This window comes from Nuphar pumila, chromosome 1 (genome assembly GCF_984573655.1).
Source record: "Nuphar pumila chromosome 1, dmNupPumi1.hap1.1, whole genome shotgun sequence".
In the NCBI taxonomy this organism is placed as follows: Eukaryota; Viridiplantae; Streptophyta; class Magnoliopsida; order Nymphaeales; family Nymphaeaceae; genus Nuphar; species Nuphar pumila.
In genome coordinates, this window is record NC_143249.1 from 1,461,722 (window position 1) to 1,469,438 (window position 7,717).

The window sequence follows — 7,717 nt, forward strand, 5'->3', positions numbered from 1 at the left end:
TAGCAGTCTAAAATTTATTGAATAAATGTATACTAAACATGTTATAGCAGTGTAATTACTTGATGTGCCCATGTGTCGTGTCCTTTAGACATGTGACCCTGTAGTGTTGTGTTCCTGTGACACATATGTGTTTGCATTATTACAATATTACTGTTTGCAGTCCATCATCTTTTTGTTATAATACTACCATCTAATCAGCAGCAGCAGGTTGTTTTGGGGTTTTAAGCTGTTGAGCATGACGACCATAGGTCGAACAAGTAGGTCTCGTGATTGGGTTTTTTTCTTCTTCTTTTTTAAACTTACATATCGAGGCTCCCTATGTTATCTTCTGCCTCTTTGATGTACTTGGAATAAGCATACTATTTTATATGCCAAACAATCCCATGTTTTATTTTTTATTTTTGGTCTAACCGTGACCATAGAAAACACTCCGGCAATCGATGATCTGCAAAAATACATGGAACCATACACACAAACCAACAACAACAACTACGCCTTCATCCCAAAACAATTGGGGTCAGCGATATGAACCAAAAAAGAAATTCATTTTGGGTCTTCCACATGAATCCTTTTCCTCCAATCATTTCTATCCAACGCCATGTCCTCGGTGAGGTTCAAAGCATTCATATCCTTTCCTATCATCTCCATCCAAGTCTTCCTAGGCCTACCCCGACCTCTTTTAACTAATATATTTTCCCATTTCTCCAACCTTCTAACTGGAGCATCATTAGGCCTTCGCCGAATATGTCCAAACCACCGTAAACGATTCTCTCGCATCTTATTTTCAATGGGTGCAACACCTACCTTCTTACGTATCTCTTCGTTCCGAATCTTATCTTTTATTGTATTTCCACACATCCATCTAAGCATCCGCATCTCAGCTACACTCATTTTTTGAATATGATGTCTCTTGGCAGCCCAACATTCAGTACCATATAGTAAAGCGGGTCTAATAGTCGTCCTATAAAACTTTCCCTTCAACCGCAATGGCATTCTACGATCGCACAGCACTCCAGTAGCACTTTTCCATTTCATCCACCCAACCTTTATCCTATGATTTACATCTCCATCAATTTCTCCATACTTTTGAATGATGGATCCCAAATATTTGAAATAATCATTCACCGGTATATCTTGCTCACCAAGCTTCACTACACTCCCATCACTACTTCGTTGCTTACTAAACCGACATTCCATATATTCAGTCTTACTCTTACTCAACTTAAAACCTCTAGCTTCCAATGTCTGTCTCCATAATTCTAACTTAGCATTAACCCCAGCTCTAGACTCATCAATCAAAACAATATCATCAGCAAACAACATACACCACGGTACATTTTCTTGAATTGATCTTGTAAGCTCATTCATCACTATCGCAAATAGGAAAGGGCTTAAAGCAGATCCTTGATGTAACCCAACCGTTATCGGAAAATTGGTTGTCACCCCTCCACAAGTGCGGACATTGGTTACTACTCCTTCATACATATCTTTAATTATACTAATGTACTTGAGAGAAACACCTTTCTTCATCATTGTCCACCAGAGAACGTCCCTAGGTACTCTATCGTATGCCTTCTCTAAATCAATAAAAACCATATGCAAATCTTTGTTCCTCTCTCTATATCTTTCAATAAGTTGTCTAAGAAGATGTATAGCTTCCATAGTTGATCTTCCAGGCATAAAACCAAATTGATTCTCCGATATCATGACAACCTTCCTCAACCTAGACTCAATCACCCTCTCCCAAAGTTTCATAGTATGACTCATGAGTTTTATACCACGATAGTTTGTGGAATCTTGTATATCACCCTTATTCTTATATAAAGGCACCAAAGTACTCTTCCTCCACTCATTAGGCATCTTATTTGTTCGCCAAATCAAGTTAAAAAGATTTGTCAACCATTCTAAACCTTTCTCTCCCAAGCATTTCCAAGCCTCGATAGGTATACCATCTGGGCCAACTGCCCTTCTTGATTTCATTTTCTTCAAAGCCTCTGCAATTTCTTTATTTTGAATCTTGCGCATGAAGTCACGATTTATCTCATGAAAATGAATGGAGAAGTCTCCAAGATCTTGAGCATGACTATCATTAAATAGCTTATCAAAATAATCTTTCCATCTCTCCTTAATCTCCTCATCTTTGACTAAAACCCTTTGCGTTTCATCTTTGATACATCTAACCATACCCAAATCCTTCGATTTCCTATCTCTCATCTTTGCAAGCCTATAAATATCCTTCTCGCCTTCTTTGGTATCCAACTTGTCATAAACCTCCTTATATACCTTAGCCCTCGCGTTTCGAACAACTTTTTTAGCTTCCTTCTTTGCTATCATATACTTCTCCAAATTCTCATTATCACGACTCTTACTTAGATTTCTATAACACTCTCTTTTAACCTTAATAGCTAATTTGACATCCTCGTTCCACCATGATGTATCCTTACCTAGTGGTGCACCGCCTTTAGACTCACCCAATACCTCCTTAGCTACTTTTCTCATACCACCCGCTATCTTATTCCACATTGATTCTGAATCCTCCTTGAGACACCAATCAACTTCCTTAACTACCTGCTCTACAAACATTCCTTGTTTAGCTCCTTTCAGTGCCCACCACTTAATTCTAGGATCTATCCTATGTCTATCCCTTTTACGGCATTGTCTAATTCTAAGATCTAAAATTAAGACTCTATGTTGTGTAGCTACACTTTCTCCTGGTATAACCTTACAATCGATGCAACAACCCCTATCTCTCTTTCTAAGTAGGAAAAAATCTATCTGACTCGTATTAACCCCACTTTTAAATGTTACTAGGTGAGACTCCCTCTTCCTAAACCAAGTGTTTGCTAAGATCATATCATAGGACAAACAAAAATCTAAAATCCTTTCTCCACTTTCATTTCTTTCTCCTATACCATAGCCTCCATGGATATTCTCAAATCCATCCCTACTAATGCCTACATGTCCATTAAGGTCACCGCCGATGAAAAGCTTTTCTCCATAAGATGTCTCTTGTACTACTCCATCTAAATCTTCCCAAAATTGATGCTTAATGGAATCATCTAAACCTACTTGAGGTGCATAAACACTAATAATATTAATAATATCCGTACCTAATACTAATTTAATAAGTAAAATTCTATCACCCTTTCTACGGACCTCAACTACATTATCTATAAACTGACGACTCATAGCAATCCCTACTCCATTCCTATTCCTATTTATTCCTGTATACCAAATCTTATATCCCCAAGGTTCTATCACTTTAGCTTTCTCACCTACCCATTTGGTCTCTTGAAGACATAAAATATCAATCTTTCTCCTACACATAACATCTACTAACTCTACCAACTTACCAGTTAAAGACCCTATGTTCCAAGTGGCTAACCTAATTTTATGGTCTTGGACTAACTTCTTTACCCCCACCCGTCCAACAAAGTGAGGGAACCCTTGCCTATTTGACACCACACCCGGGCGCCGGTGTGACGCGTCGCTTCTGGGTGACGACCTAGCAACCCTTGCACATTTATCACTGCCTCCGGGCCTAGAGAGTACAGCGCGTCGCTCAGTAGGGAACGCCCCAACGAAATTCTCATATTGGTTCATTTTCATAGGATATGACAAAGTTTTTATGCTGGCTGTCACAGGCCTACCGCAACCCTCCTCCTTTAGCCGGGCTTGGGACCGGCAGTGTATAACTACACAGGCGGAGTTAACCATACACACAAACCATTAGGTTGAAATTGCTCAAACAATATAAAATCTCATTGTCAAATTGGGAACTCAATCATTGAACTTTTTTAACAAATGTAAACCCTCATGAAGCATGCATGCATTTGATGTGCTCTAACTTGCTCCATTGGAAAAGCCATAACTCGTCACTGGGCTCTAGGTCTCGAACTGGTGACCAAAGTTTGGCATGCATGACTTGTTGCAACTCATCCCGAACCCAATATGAATTTCTGTGACTCGCTCGAGTCTACCAAGGGCACCCTATTTGGATGTCAATCACGTACGCCAACTAGCTCATACGCTCCAGCTGGGTCCAGGTCCAAATTGGCTTTAGGCCTAGGCCGGGCCCAACGTACTCCTAGACGCTTAAGAAATAAGCGAAGCAAACTCTCCAGTCTTCTCACAACCCAACACTTTCACATGGCATCGGTTGCAGTTGGAGGCCATGAATAAGTAAATCCAAAATTGTATTGATATGACAAGTCTAGCTGTTTTCTCAATTGTTAATTTGTTATTTGTGAACATTTACTTTGCAATCACTTTTTGTCCTCACAGCACAGCACGGGCTCCGTTCATTTGGTCGGGGCGACTTGTGAAATTAATACATGGAGCCGGGTATAGTTTGTGAAATTTTATACCAGACCCAAGTTCCTCTTAAGACCTGCAGTTTTTCAATGTAAAAATGATAAAAAAAATATTATTTTACCAGGTATGACCCCGGTCTGGGTATGGTTTCTTTTATGGTGGGTCTAATTAGACTCGCGTCAGGACCCCATACCATACCCAAAAATAGGAGCCAGGTTTGATTCTACCTGGGTTGGATGCCCCTGCGAATAAAGATATAGATAGGGATGCTGATTCATATGCTGCTAAAAAATGACTTGTTTGAGTGATTCATAAACCCTTGTAAAATAAACAAGCAAGGGTTTCATCCTCTGCTTATGAAAATGCTATTTGTAGAAAGACTTGCTTCAGGATAAACTTAATATGTGAGTTCAGCTGATGCTGGTCTGGATGCTTACCTAATCTTTTTTTATCGTTCGGCTAGCTCTTTTAGATTAACTAAACAAACCAAACCTGACCCCTTGACACCCCTGGATGGAGAGGGGGTCCTTTAGATTATCCAAAAAAAAAGGAAAAAGAAAAACTTTTTGTCCTTCTAAATGAAACTATTTCTGAGCTGAGAGCTGGCTCATTTAACGTCCCCACCATCTCTCTCTCTCTCTCTCTCAAAAAATATTTTTTGTTTTGTTTTAAAGCTGAACGAAATGGAGTTTGAACTCTAAACTTACTGAGTCAATTGCTCAAGCCTACTCATTCATCGATCAAAAGAAAAAGTTCCTTGACTGCAAGTCAAAACATTTCACTACTTGTTTTACAATATATTATGTGATGCACAATAAATTTATTATTGCTTTAACAGGCCTGAGCCAAGTCAATTTGAGTCTATTTTAAGAGTGTGAGCTGAGCACAAACCAAACACCTTTGTGTTGGGGTTGCTGAGCGAATGTGTGCTTTATGTGCAAAATACAAGGCCAACCACGAACGGCTCATCTTGTTTTCCAACTCTACCAAGAATTGATGTAATTGGTAAATTGGTTTGGTGGTGTTTGTTGGATAGAACAAGCCAAACTCCTCCCTCTTTATCAACATGCACGCAACGCAATTGATTGCGTGGCTTGCACGCATAGAGGTACACTACACATGCACACCTTGACCTTTTGTAATTTAGGGTTGCACGTGGGTCGGATCCGGGTCGACTATCAATGGATCTGACTTTTAGCCAGTGGGTCTGGTTCTAAATCAGTGTCCAACTCAGAACATATGATAGAATTTTGGTATGATCTGACCCCATCTGACAATGGATTTGGAGAAAACGGGTCAATTATATGGATTTCCTATGAAATAGACAAAACAACTAATGTCATAACCGGGTTCAACCCAGTTTCGAATGGATTTTTTTTTATAATCTGATTCTGGCTCAGATCTAACAGAATCCAATAGCATTATCAGAATATCTGACATTTTTATAAGACGGGACTTATTTGTACGGACTGTATGTACATTCAGTCAGGTTAGAATTGGACAATGATCCGTCCCACTTATACCTTACTCTTGTTACTCAAAAACGAGGCTTAAAGTGTAGCTCATTAATTTTCATGGACAGATTAGGTAATCAATAAGTTGCAATTTGCCACATTTGGATAGATTAGGTGATTAATAAATTGAAGTTTGCTTAGAATATGTCACGCTAAATTGGGCTTATCTCGTTCAAGAATTCATGCAACTTTGGTAAGTGGGGTTGGCAGGGGGAAGCGGAGAGCAGATCAGGTGATCTGTCAAATCACTATAAAAAAAGTGATTTTGACATCTACACCGTCCATTGTTTCATCCCAAAGGATCTCATGGTCATTGTGTACATTGTGGACGGTGAGGATGCCGAATCACTTTTCTAAAAGTGATTGGGCCCATCACTTGATCCTCTCTTGGGGGAAGGGGGTCGTGGCAAAGATTCATGAACATATAAATAATGAGCGTGAGCGGCTAATTATAGTTGGGATCAATGAAAGCCGTGTCAGATACGTACCTGGAGGTTTTTGTGGTTGTGCTCTAGAATATGTCACAGCGGCACGCCATTTTAGATGCGTGTGTCCTTGGTGATACAAGTGGATACGCTGACATGGACACGAGAGGTATGTATTATTATTTTAATATATCTTCAAATGATTTAGTGATCACTCGATCTAATCTCGCGTAGACGTCACTCCCAACATTCTCCATCAACGCTGGGCATTTTCGTCATTGCGGTAAGCAGCTGAGATTCAGCCTCTGAAAACGCACCCTTTTATTGGCCGCCATGATCGTACGGGCGGTATTGCTGATTTGTTTTCCGGTCAGTAATCCAATAAAAACACCACTAAAAAAATATTAATTGGAAAAATAAAAGGACCACTGACTGAACACGATTAAACTCTAAATCATTTTACCAATTATGTTTAATCCATTCTCACCAAACTTAAGAAAAGACTTCCATGTCCCTAGAACAGTCCAGGGTATTAATAGGTCGGATCTGTGGGAGGTATTGAAACCAGAGCTAAACTCAAATCTCAGAGTATAAAAATTCCAACCCCAAATATAGTTCAGGCCGACCCGAACCAGGTATGAAAACGGTTTGGGTTTGGGATCAAAAAATACATTGGTGAGTCGGATTGAATCAGATGGGAGACAGCCCAAAATTTGCAAAAGCACCATCCTGAATCCAACCAGTTTGCAACCCTAACCTGAACAATTTAGTTGTGTTCAGTACAACACCCCATTAATATTCAGTTTTGGATACATATCCACTTGGGCACATGAATTCAAATTCAAATATGATTCAAATTTTGACAGACAAATCTCCAAATCCGATCACATGTGATATGCATATCAGAATGCTAGTCATGCTAGGGCTGGGAAACAAGCTGAGCCGCTCGTGGCTTGGCTCATGTTCGAGCTAGTAAAGATCTTGTTCAAACTCGTAAAATAGGCTCAGCAAGCTGAGTATGAACAATTGATACTAGGCTCGGCTTGACTCGTTACATAGTAAGAAATGTATTGTCTATATTTTTTACATATATATTTTTTTATAATCTTATTTCTTCCAGCTCTAAAATAATGAAACTTTTTATTAAACAAGCCTGCTAGAAACTAAACTAGTTTAACCCGGGCGGATTATGAGCTCAAACTCAGCTTGGCTTGCCACAACAATATGCCAAGCTTGAACACTTCAAGCGGGTATCGTTCAGCTGGTTTACCAGTTCTAAGCCTTGCCCATTTCAATCAGAGCCAAAATTAAATTAGGCAGTATCCAATTAGGTCGGTCTACGTAATATCTTACCCAAAACCGAAACCCGACCCGTTCATATCCCTAGGTGCCACAAACCACCCTTTTTCGTCGTTAATGAAATGGTGAGGATAGTTTTCGTAAATTTTTTGATCCGTGCAGACG